Below are 14,105 nucleotides of genomic sequence, written 5' to 3' on the forward strand. Positions count from 1 at the left end.
TTGCTCTGTCATTTAAGTGAGTTAAAAACAATAACAGGACAACTTTCATCACTGAAATGTGCAGCAGCACACTGGCACGTTTCACTGTAAATTTCGAATTTTAACCCGACCATGTTCATGTGCACATCATAATAATGTTGTGTTTGCACTCCATAATTAAATATCCCCTTCTTTTTTAACAGTATCGTTTACTTAGGAAGTCAAGCATCATCTACGTAGATGTATTTAAGTAGATGATATATTTTATATTGTGGTACAAATACGCTTCCACACAATCTCAGTTGTTCGAAGGCTTTGTAGAATCATATCCATTTTGTCACTAAGGCGTAAATGCAGGTTTCGAGTTTCCTGGAAGATCGTTTACAGCAGTTCCTGTTTTGTGCTGAGTCAGTGCTGCTAGATGGGATAACGGCTGTGACAGGAGATGAGGGCTGCTGGATGAGATAACGGCCGTGACAGGAGATGAGTGCTGCTAGATGAGATAACGGCTGTCACAGGATATGAGTGCTGCTAGATGGGATAACGGCTGTGACAGGATTTGAGGGCTGCTAGATGGGATAACGGCTGTGACAGGAGATGAGTGCTGCTAGATGGCATAACGGCTGTGACAGGAGATGAGTGCTGCTAGATGGGATAACGGCTGTGGGAGGAGATGAGGGCTGCTAGATGGCATAACGACTGTGACAGGAGATGAGTGCTGCTAGATGAGATAACGCCTGTGACAGGAGATGGCTGCTAGATGGGATAACGGCCGTGACAGGAGATGAGGGCTGCTAGATGGGATAATGGCTGTGACAGGAGACGAGAGCTGCTAGATGGCATAACGGCTGTGAGTGGAGATGAGGGCTGCTAGATGGGATACGGGCTGTGACAGGAGATGAGGGCTGCTAGATGGGATAAGGGCTGTGACAGGAGATGAGTGCTTCTAGATGGGATAACGACTGTGACAGGAGATGAGTGCTGCTAGATGAGATAACGCCTGTGACAGGAGATGGCTGCTAGATGAGATAACGGCCGTGACAGGAGATGAGGGCTGCTAGATGGGATAATGGCTGTGACAGGAGACGAGAGCTGCTAGATGGCATAACGGCTGTGAGTGGAGATGAGGGCTGCTAGATGGGATACGGGCTGTGACAGGAGATGAGGGCTGCTAGATGGGATAACGGCTGTGACAGGAGATGAGGGCTGCTAGATGAGACAACGGCTGTGACAGGAGATGAGGGCTGCTAGATGGGATAACGGCTGTGACAGGAGATGAGGGCTGCTAGATGAGATAACGGCTGTGACAGGAGATGAGGGCTGCTAGATGGCATAACGGCCGTGACAGGAGGTGAGTGCTGCTAGATGAGATAACGACTGTGACAGGAGATGAGGGCTGCTAGATGGCATAACGACTGTGACAGGAGATGAGTGCTGCTAGATGGCATAACGACTGTGACAGGAGGAGATGAGATAACGGCTGTGACAGGAGAGGATGGGATAGATGGCTAGATGGGATAACGGCTGTGACAGGAGATGAGTGCTGCTAGATGAGATAACGACTGTGACAGGAGATGAGGGCTGCTAGATGGGATAAGGGCTGTGACAGGAGATGAGGGCTGCTAGATGGGATAACGGCTGTGACAGGAGATGAGGGCTGCTAGATGGGATAACGGCTGTGACAGGAGATGAGGGCTGCTAGATGGGATAAGGGCTGTGACAGGAGATGAGGGCTGCTAGATGGGATAAGGGCTGTGATAGGAGATGAGTGCTGCTAGATGGGATAAGGGCCGTGACAGGAGATGAGGGCTGCTAGATGGGATAAGGGCTGTGAGTGGAGATGAGGGCTGCTAGATGGGATAACGGCTGTGACAGGAGATGAGGGCTGCTAGATGGGATAAGGGCTGTGACAGAAGATGAGGGCTGCTAGATGGTATAAGGGCTGTGACAGGAGATGAGGGCTGCTAGATGGGATAACGGCTGTGACAGGAGATGAATGCTTGATCGAAGCTGAGATGCCCATCGTCGAGTGTCGTACAAATATACCTAGACGCAGGACATGCATCAATACCTCATTGATCGGCTTATCACGACTGCCGGGTGGTATCAGGGGGCAGTTAGTTGCACACATTATGTAGCGCATGTTGTAAACTTTTAATGAACCGATCTTCAAATCATCATCGAGGCTTCGAACTTCCAAATAGGGGTGAGCGAAGTGTTGAGACAGACGGTAGTACAAAGCTCAAGGGCAGAAAAAACAGTCTAACGAGTGTATTTGATTTCGCAATCTCGATCACGAACTGAAGATTCGGAATGTAGACACATAACCATTGTCATTAAATTGTGGTGGATATTTTGTAATTATAGTTGTTTCTGAGCGCCATGGTGTCTTCACCCAAAAGGGAGATCCGTAGGGTGAGAGTATGGTTTTGAGTGTGTTTTACGCCGCTTTTAGCAATATTCCCGCAATATCACGTCGGGGGACACCAGAAATTGGCTTCAGACAGTGTACCAGTGGCGGTGTGTGGTCCTGTACGTACAGCACAGGTCACGAATCAGTGAAGTGAAGCAACGTCGAGCTCGGACAGTCCTTGGATGGGTGACCGTGTTTGGCAGCTTGACTCATGAGAGTTTCTAGGACAACAGTCCTGCCCCACAACGAAGCACATGTCATACATGTGGTCTCACCTTAGGCAAGTGGGTTTGTTTAAAATTGCCTGTGTTCACCCAGCAGAAAATGGGTACCCGGTTGGAAAAAGTCATGTGACTATAAACTTCTAGCGCCTTACAGGCAGCTTGGGTTATCCGGGGTAATAATAATCAGATTCTGATTAAGCGCCGCGAGCAATCACTTTGTATTGTTTACCCATATGGGGAATGAACCCGGGTCTTCATCGTGACAAACGAACGCTTTAACCATCAGGCTACAACACTGCCCCATGGCGTTACGTGAAAGGAAAGGGTATGATGTCGCATCACTTTAGAAAATATATAACTTAATTGGCCAAACTACGCATCCCTTTATTTCAGTTCAGGCGGCATGGTGGCCGGGTGGTTACAGTGTTCACACGAAATGCCCGGGTTCTATTACCCGCATAACAGGGCCGTTAAGAACCGTAACATGTATTGCACTGAAGGCACTGCGAAAGGTGCTCGTATTTGGTATAGTATAACCTTGTGGTGTGCCTGCTGCTGAGGTTTCCGGTGCCACTGATGGCGGACCTAGTGTTGCGACCTCCCGACAATATTAGACAGTTTTCACATCAAGGGTCCAAGATGCCGATCCACAAACTCCACAGTTTAACATAGGCTTACGTAGCGCTACAAAAGCTTTGTGGATCGGGACCTAGTCTTTAAGTTTGTTTTAGCAATGACATTATTATTGCTTGCCATTGTCTATCGTCTGAAATTTTGTCAAGGTGGGATTTCTTTCAAAACATTTAATTGTTTTCGAAACAATTGACATACTTTCCGAAAGAAATGTGATGATGTTCATTTGTGTGAGTTAAAATTATAAGTCACATCGGCAATATTTCAGCCACATCGTGATTAAATCAAGTTACAGATTTAAAAATAATTAAAGGTAAATTATAAAAAAACCTGTCATTGAAGGTCAGTAAAACAACTAGAATATCACAGATATAAATGTAAAACTAGTAATTTAATCTAAAAGATTTTATCTATAGAGGACAACACAATATAAACACAGGCTACAGTTTGCCAACAACTGACGGCTGGGACCATACTAAGAACCATGGGGACTTATGATGTCCGTTTGATTAAACTTTCATAGTATAATCTTTTCATTTAAAGTAGGGAAACATTTATTTTTTTAATTGACTCCCACATTTTTGGTAATATTTGTGAGAGGGTAACTCGGTTTCTGCTATACACATGACTGTGACAGGTTGGCTGTTTAAACATGTTTGTCATACAACGTGAGAAAGCGGGAAGCACAATCATCTCGAGCAGCGATTTATGTGATCACCTTTGCGATCGCACGTGAATTGGAATGAAAGCACACAGGCAGTGATGAACAGGAAAACACATAAAAATTGCAAGTTTAAGAAAATGATGTATTCCTCGACTCACAAATCACGGGCAACCTTGGGGTTGTAAGTCGTCAGACGATACGCACTCTAAGGATCCGTGTGCAACAGACGAGTAAGGTTACAGATCTATTGGTGGATCCCAGGTGGTGTGTGTGTGTGTGTGTGTGTGTGTGTGTGTGTGTGTGTGTGTGAACCTAACTTTTGAAAATGACTACAGACTACAATTAAGTTAGTGCCTCGACTACTACTTCTACTACTATACCCCCACCCCACCCCCCGTGCTAATTTTGCTGCGTCATATCCAATACAGACTTGTGACTGCAACAGGCACCAACAGCCAATATTTCAGAGGGGCAGCTCATACCATCAAGAATCAACTGCGCACCGCAAGTTATAGGGGTTATACGACAATACACATGACCTATGCCCACGCAATATAACTGTGCTCATTGTGCTCGACATGTCAGATTATAGCAGAGGACGTCACACACAGTCTTGTGTTCATAAGGTTCACCGATTTGGGAAGCATTTTGTGCCAGCATAAACTTACGGTGAAACGAACCAATGTGTTGCTATACATTACAACGATAATAAACGGACTGAAAGTTGTTCTGCTATTGTCACTTGAACGTTGTCACGTGAGGAACGGTTAGGTTCAGTTTGCATGCTGGGAGTTAAACTGGACAGAAAGGTCTCAGACCTTTTTCAAAGAACAACTGTGTTACGAAACCGTCATCCAAAAGCTTCTTAAACTGGAGATAAGCCTCACAGAGCTACTGATGTCAGAGTGGGTGGACAAACAATTCGTAATCGGCTGCACAGATGTAAACTGCATGCCCGACGTCCACGTAGTATACCGATTGACGGATTGACAGTGCTAGACCAATCGTCGTTGGGCAAACGTTATATTTTTTCTCATGAAACAATTACTATGGACTTTCTTGACAGGTGCAGCAGAATGTGGCGTAGACAAAATTGCGTACATACCGGCAACGTTAGACAGAACGATAGGTTTGGTTTTTCTCAGTAATGGTGTGGGATGTCTATATGTAATTCACGCGCATCCTGGGAGTATATTAAATGAACATTGAAACTCTCGTCATGTGAGCACACTTGACACCGTCACCGTTAACAACCAACGACCACACTCAATCGGTCCAGCAGGAAAATACGACGGTTGGAGCATGGTTCCTCTTTAGTATGGATTGAATGTCTTGATAGTGGAGGCGGATTCACACGATATTGACGAGAGAAGGGCGTTTTGGCCAATCATCCGAGACAATATGCGGTCATCTGACGTTCAATCTCAGCCAGATAGCCCCGTGACACTGTTAAATGATTCAGTTCATTAAATATAGAAACTAACGTTAACTATGACACCATTTTATTGCTTAGACACAACTAAATAGCACTTTGTAATATTTCTAAGAGAACAAAGATCAAGTTAATATCTAGTCATGCACCATTTTGACGAACTTACGATTCTCTCCAATTAAAAACATGGTAGCTGCGTATTCCTCTATAATCAATATTTTAAGGTTGTTTCAGAGCTTGAAGTATTTGAAGTACTTGAAGGTGCCTTTAACTTTATTTGTACCGTGTCCTTTTCCAATTTCCAAGATGGAAAGGGCATTCCAGTAACTTTGATGCTTCTAAATGTCGCCTAAAGATGACTGAGTGATTACGTTCGTCTTTATTCAAATACATCTGTAATAAGTACTATAGCCATAAGACATAAACATGGGATAGACAACACTTTAACCTTTTGGCTTAAACACGAATCACACGGGTGCCCAAGCCAATCAATGCTTGTCGTTTGTCTAGCTGAACCAAATGCAATGTATTGTTTAATCATTTTTCATTGATCCCTTCCTGTGTGGTATCGAAGTAGAACATGTTCCACAACTAAGACGACAGTTCCTAATGCTGTACCGAGTCCGCACGTCACAAACACCAGGAACAAATCTTCTATTCGGATTCTGTCCTGTTTTTCAGTCACACATTGCTTTCTTTTGGATGTTGCAAGATCCAACCAATATCTTGACAGACCCCCTCTCCACCAGGGACAATATTCTGCAGGCAAACGAATATGAATTCTAAAATACGGCTTATACAAACTATGTCCGTGTGTCGTGTACTGGTCAACTTGTCTTTCTTGTAGAGTGTAACTCTTGTACAGGGAAATATCAATAAGATAACGAACCAGTCACTGATAAACACACGAGAACTAAACATAATAAAGGATAATACTTAGTATTCAGGAGTTCTCAATCATCGTCAAGTCGATATCAATGTGAATAGTCACAAATGTATGTATTTAGATGGAAAGCATAGGCACTTACTCAGGATCAAACAAACCGACCAGGACCGATTGTTTCGGAAAGGGAAGCGACGCAAAATACTGCAACCCTTTCTCTTTGGTTGCCACCATGTCACATCGCTTGGCCATATATTTCTCGATGTTGTGCACACTTGTTATTAAGGCATATCCACCAGATTCCAGTTGATTGTTGTTGAAAGTTTCATCTTCAGAAACCGTCATATTTTTGGGTCTGTGTTCTAGTATTTTTCGCCATAGACGTTTGTAAAGCGAGATGTTTGAATGCTGAAAGAGAGATTACATCTATTACACAGGGGCTCGGGGTAGCCTAATGGTTGACGCGTTGGCTCGTCACGCCGAAGACCCGGGTTCGAATCCCCACATGGGTACAATGTGTGAAGCCCATTTCTGGTGTCCCCCGCCGTGATGTTGCTGGAATATTGCTAAAAGCGGCGTAAAACCAAACTCAGTCAGTCAGTCTATTACACAAATTTCTTCTTCATTAAGGGAAAGTTGATATATATTTTTTCTATTCCCGACAAGCAGTTTGTATTACAGTTTAACAATATCTCGTCCTTACGAAAGATAACATGTCTTTCAAGGTCTTCACGGAAACAACCCAATTTAGTCGTTAGTACGTTGATAACAGTGTGGCAATATAATGCACGTTACCTTCAACGATGACTCTTGAATACTTCCTGTATTTACTCCCAAATTGTACCCACTTTCCAGAATATCTCCCATCCCTGTGAATGGAACATTATCTTTGGCGACAGCTAGATAGGCGATGAGGTTACCGGAATATACAGACGTGATGAGAATACAAAATAACCACCAGAAACTGAACAGGACACGATGTGAGTCTGTTAATGGTAATACAGACGAACCTGCAACATATTTAACCGATTCATAATAAAGTCCAGCAAGAATATATCAGGTCTACATGCACTCATCAATATGTGGCTCATCACGTGATATTTTCTTCATCATACAAACTCGTTCTATTAATACCCTAAATCCAAAAAGTCATGCATGTTTCAATCTTCAATTATTGTAACTCACTCACTCACTCACTAAAAAACCCGTAACTCTTTAACAACGATAACGTTCAAATTGAACTCCACGACGTGGAGAGCAATTCGATTGAAGTTTTCAGCAAGGGCTGTGGCCTCTTCTAGCGTCTTATACAGGCACCAACGTCTCCTGATGGATCTTAGAAGGTTAGTAAACACAACCCGAGCTATTCCTCAACAAGGTGACATTGGGGATCTTGCAACTTCTTGATCTCGGTGGATTGACTTGTTGACGAACATGGACCCAGTTCGTCCCAGATGTGTTCGATAGGATTGAGGTCGGGGCTACGCGATGGCAATCTAGAGCTTGAATACCAGCATTTTGCAGAACGTTCTGTGTAAGAACTGACGTATACGGTCTAGCGTTGTCTTGTTGGATCGTAAGTCCAGGGTCATATCTCTGCATAAATGGAAGCAGGACAGGTTGCAGTATCAGGTCCCTTTACTGAGCAGCATTTAAGTTCCCTCGAACAACAACACGGGGAGAACGTCCGTGTTCGCATAAGGAATCATATACGCTTCTGCAGTTGCCGTAACAAATCTGTTCCGAAGATGACGTAAAATTAAAAGCTCTTGCAACAGCTACCACAGAATGACCAGCATGAAGCCTCGCTATAGCACGTTGACGTTCTTGATTTGAAAGGCGTTGTATTTCCAAACAACGATTAACGTTAAATTTGTCATTTCCAGCTCACATTCAATGTGCGTGTTCAGTTTAAGCAAATATGCACTGAATGAGCTCATGAATTTGCTTTCCACACAAGCATTTCAGGTGGGTTTTTTTATCTGTATAGACTACATAGTTTGCGCAAGAACTTCTGTTTACTACTGTTTAATATATTTGTAAATTTATTTGATTTAACAGAAAAAGTGAGTGAGTGAGTTAATATTTATCGTCACATCGGCAATGTTTCAGCCATATCGTGACGAGAACAATTAATGATTACATCATATATCAATAAATTAGAAATTAAAACCTGTTGACGAAGAACAGTAAAACTGCTAGTGTATCACAGATATCCATTTAAAATTAGCGATGAAATCTAAACATGTTAACTAGAAATGACAAGTCAATGTAAAAACAGGCTATAGATTCCAACTGAAGGTAGATCACCATACTAGGGACAAACAGAAAAAGAATGTCGAAATTTATCAGTGTCAATTTTCAATTTGGCTTAGTATATATTTCAATCTGCATGTTTGTTTTTTTATCGTTGATGCCAACATATTGAATAAAAGTTAAACTATGTAGCAGTTGACTGATAATGCAATGGTTGAATTAGAAGTGTGAGAAGAAATACACTAACCCTGTTTTAATGGAACTCCAAAGACTATTGCAGTCTTTGGTACAAACAGATTGTCTGTTTGCTTGTCTCTTTGGGGAAAAGGTCTATCGCTGGCCTTCTTTAGTGTATGAAAAACAACAACAACCCAAACCATCATAGCAAAGCCCTAATACTAACCCTGTTTTAATGGAACACCTAAGATGAGTGCAGTCTTCGATACAAACAGATTGTTTCTTTGGGGAAACAGCAACTTGCTGGTCTTCTTTAAAGTATGAAAAACAACAACAATCCAAACCATCACAGCAAAGCCCAGCGCATATATCTGCCATTGGAAACAGAGTAGCAGAACACCCCACTTCACACCGGGTGCAGATTTCTCGTAGATCAAATCAGTGTGAAGGTAGTCGACTGGATGCGAAAAGGTCAGATCCATGGTCCTTTCTTGTGAGAGGGCATATGGAACAGGAGATAGGTCGGCATTCTGGAAACAAGTTCATGAAAAGATGGTTCCTGGATGTTTCAGTGAGAGTACATTGTAAAATATTAGACTCAGACTTAAGAATCACTTTTCTTTTATATTTTCACTTTAAGCAGCAGTGTGCAATAAAGATGCCAGCCCCTCGCCATTGGCGCTGTTGGTAATGTTACAAGTACACATCACAGAACGAAGAATTTGCCCGGAAATTTCAAGGTTTATTAACACTAACAGAAGTCGAGAAGATTCAGATTATGGTTTTCAATTCCCTGTTTATTAGTATATACAATACAAAGACTTTGTACTGAAAACACTGAATGAAAAAAAATACAATTAAATAACAATAAGGACAGTAAATATACACACGACCAATACACGGAAACTGAACGTTTAACGTTTCTACAGTCCAATGCTTCAGATAAGCTTACCACAGTTAAAATGTCTGCGTATTACCACTCGAAAGATATTAAGTTTTTCTTTGCAAAAACGTACGGAAAAATAAGAGGGTTTGAATATTGTCCATAATAACTAGATGATATACGAAAATATCAATACCCCATCTATCAGCATCCCAATTAGTCCATCCCACGTGCCATTGGGATGCCGTATTCCCCAGGACTGGTCCGCTGGTTCCACATATGTATAACTGAAAGAACAGAACAAACGGCTCAGTTTACCGTTCAATATACCTTCCAACAAAATGAGTCAAAGGAAAGAAAACAGAATTTCCAGCAACATCACTTGTACATGTCTGTTAATGTGAGATACACGCTTACCACGTTAGTAAAATTCACAAGCACGATGGTATGCCGTTGAAATACCTAGAAACATCAAACTGATCAAAGATTCCAACCATGCACAGTGAATTGGGACGCCATACACGCCTGCTCACGTTTTAAATTACAAAAACAGACAGATGGTCTTTAAGGATAATGAAATATGTACCTAAAATTAAATGCTTTGGATAGGTGTTTGACAAGATAATCACAAAATCCCGAATAGGTGAAGGTGTCGTTGATGAATTTCTTTTCACACGATACCCACTGTAACAGAGAAGACATGCGTCAGGGTCGTGTCCAAATGTCTCTGCAGCATATCTGTTTGTTGTTTAACGCCGCACTAAGCAGCTTTCCAGCTATATGACAACAACGGATTTATGTATTTAGGATTTGACAATCAAGGTAAGTAATACACGCCTTTGTTCCGGATACATGACGGCGGTCTGTGAACAATCGCGTCTGGGGCAGACAATCCAGTGATCAACATCATGAGAATCGATCAACGAAACCAAGACAGTGAAGCTAACCACCGATTACGACAGGCATTGATTGCTGAGGACCAGTTGTAACCCGCCTCTTCACAGGTAAGGTATACAGACAGGAACAAAATTAAATGGACATACAACATGAAGTAACTGTTAATCATTAGAATTTGGGATCATTCTCCATAGCGTTCCATACACGTGTCAATTCACTGTCATGTATTAAACGTTACTGTAGTTGTCAGGATGTGATGCTTACGTTAAGAACTGCTGCCCTTAAGACTCTACCATTCAATCCATATCCTGTGTTCGGGAAGACCCGTGTAATGGCGTGTTCTGTAGGAGTCTGTGATACCTGATGCAGTTCCCTAGAATCCTTTTCCCACATCAACGTATAAACCGAGGAGGTGATCTAAGAACAAGGACATGTCTTTGAATACAGAACAATTTGTGCAGTGCAATCGGCATATAATCCCCTGAACGCGGTCATGTAAGTTCAAGTTAAATAGTCTTCCACGCCACTTACTTCTTCCCATCATCCACGCGCCGGTTTTGAAAATGCTGAAGGTTTTGCCATTGCTAGGAGCACAAATGACGTCATGAAATTATTTTGGAAATTTCGACTGTCCCGAATTTCGTACCAAATCCATTTAAAATATGCAATTCCGAATTTAAGAGCTGGGTATAATTATGGTTTTATAATTTGATTATCAAAGGGGCCATTTTCCATTATTAAGTTCGGTATATATAAAACGTCAATGTCATGGAATCGTCATCCAGATTATGTGTAAACAGCCAAATAGCTGTGAATGCAAATTTTATGCATGGATCTCAGAAAATAAGTGATAACAATTGGCCAAGGTGTTTACTGGATAATTGTGTAAATTGTTGAAACAGTTGACACTAATACGGAACTGAAGAACGAACCTTTTCCTCTGTGTAATTGGCGCCTATATTTTCAAGGGACGTTACGGCCACGTTGTCCAGGAGGATGTCGTCCAGCATCAGGTCACCAGCATCCCCTCCGTCCGTCAACACAATCAGCCATTTAGACATATGTCGGAGTAACGAACCCCATCCATAATAACGGTCAAGGCGCTGAGCCTACAATGAATCATAAGATACATCAAATGATAATTCAGACGTGATGTCCTATTGTCTTCAATCCATTCAGAGTTACATTACATTTGATGTTAATGTTAGTGATGGGATAACTGAATGCAGCAAAGGGAGTTCGGGTAGTGGTCCTGACACAACCTTCAATTCATGGTCCTTCATGGCCCGCTTTACACCAACCCAATTTCTGGATGCACTACCTCGTCGAGCCCACAGTCTTCTGACAGCAGCCTTCAGCCTCACCTATCTAGAATGTCACAAAGGCAGTGTTCTTGGCTGCAAACAGGCGGATAGCTTGAAACTTAGGATGCAAGCATGACATATTTGGAAGCCAGGTATACATATTTGCTATGTTTTTACCCGAATCTTGTCAATGACAACGCTGTCAATAGGGTAAGAAAATACAGTGATGCATACAATTTCATCAATATTCATCAAAACGGCAAGGCTAAGTTTCTTGGCTTGGTCACGTCTGAGGCCGTGCATGGACATATTTCAACACATTTTGCAATTCCCATTTTCCATGACGCCCTCTACATGTTCTGAGTCGTACCGTGGATGGACTTCTGATATTCGCAGTGGTAGTGACAGTGTTTTAGTTATTGTTGGTGCTGTTACTGCTGTTGTTGCTGCTATTGATACTGCTAGTGTTTTAGTTGATGATGGTGTGGCTGCTGCTGCTGTTAATGTTGTTGTTGTTGCTGCTGCTGATAGTGTTGTTGTTGAGGTGGTGGTGATGATCATTTCCTAGTTAACATTTGATTCTCTAATCTCTTTGTGAACGTTTGCGTTTCAACTTTGGTATCAACAGTCAACAGAAATATACTCTCCCCAAAAAGAAACGCATCATGAAAGTAGCAATTTCATGTAGCAATGAATTAAAACGTGATTCATTTTACAAAAAGGTTTTGCTCTGTTTATGAGTCCTATGGTGTTTATGTTTTGAAACATCACAACAAAACGCACCATCCGTAAAATATCCGTATTTAACAGCATGATTTTCAATTTCAGCGTGTAGTGTCAAAGAATACACAATTCACATGCAATGCACGTGAAAGTTGGGGATCTGATAGTCTCAATGATGGGTATAAAAGGTTGATCGCTGTCTGTCAATTATTCACTGTATTTGGAATATTGTTGACGAACGCAAAATGCCACGTCTAAGTGAAGCCAACCGTCATATCGCCATTGGTTTGCTTGAAGCTGGCGTGCAACGTGCAGTTGCCCGACGCATGAATGTTCACCAAAGCACCCTTTCACGGCTCTTGGAGAGATATCGCCAGCAGAATGCGGTAGCAGATGCCCCTCGTAGTGGGCGACCTCGAGCTACCACTGCGGCGCAGGATCGCTACATCCGGGTACATCACCTGCGTCATCGAACAGCTACGGCGACCAGTACCGCTCGACAAATACTCGGATTGAGGAGGCTTTCTGCACAGACCGTCAGGAACAGGTTGAGAGAGGCTGGTTTACGTGCCACGAGACCTTATTTTGGTCCTGTGCTTCGACAACAACATCGTCGACATCGAGTTCAATGGTGCACCAACGTTCAGGCCTGGAACCTACCGAATTGGCGTAGAATCTGGTTCAGGGATGAATCACGATTTCTATTGGAACGACGCGATGGAAGAATGCGGCTGTACAGATGTCGACGTGAACGTTTCGCCGACGCTTGCGTTCCCCAGGTGGGCAGATTCGGCCGGGACAGTGTTAGGATGTGGGGAGAGATCACCTGCCGTAGGCGAAGTGATTTGGTGATGATCCAGGGCAACCTGACAGCTCAGCGGTACTGTGACGAAATCCTACGCCCACACCTCTTTCCAATCATTGATCGCCAGAGGGAGTTGTTTCAACAGGACAATGCCAGGCCCCACACAGCACGTCACACTAGAGACTTCCTCCAGAACCACGACATCAATGTGCTCCCCTGGCCCTCAAGATCACCGGACTAAAACCCGATCGAACATCTGAGGGATGCCCCGGACAGACGGGTGCGACGCCGTAACCCTCAGCCCCAGACACTTCAGCAACTTGCACAGGCACTCCAGGCAGAGTCGGCTGCGATTGGGCAACACGAGATTCTGAGACTTATTCGTTCGATGCCGAGGCGATGCCGTGCAGTTCTGGATGCCCACGGTGGTCACACGAGGTATTGACTTCAGCGCCACCACACGTCTCCATGTGACACTCAAACTGACTTTCCTCGAGTTGGTGCCAAAGACGGATAAGTCTGCATTCCTAGTGTGCAATTTCGCTATATTTCATTGACTCATAAAGCCTACAAGATGTTTCAAAATAAACATAAAAATACAGTTGAAATTCCTATATGCGTTTCTTTTTTGGGAGAGTGTACATACCTTGGCTAGTATTACACTGACTCCATCAACGTCCGAGAAAACCAGGAAGTTAAATCCGACCACATTTGCAGGCCTTTCCCCATCTTGTCTTACTATCTTCATCCAAGAAGCTATTGTTCTTTGAAACTCTTCAAAGTTCACAACAACAGACATTCCCTTTTCTGAAAGGGATCTGATGATAACATC

The sequence above is a fragment of the Haliotis rubra genome, unplaced genomic scaffold, assembly GCF_003918875.1.
Source record: "Haliotis rubra isolate DU_JTF1 unplaced genomic scaffold, ASM391887v1 Scf564, whole genome shotgun sequence".
Taxonomy (NCBI): domain Eukaryota; kingdom Metazoa; phylum Mollusca; class Gastropoda; order Lepetellida; family Haliotidae; genus Haliotis; species Haliotis rubra.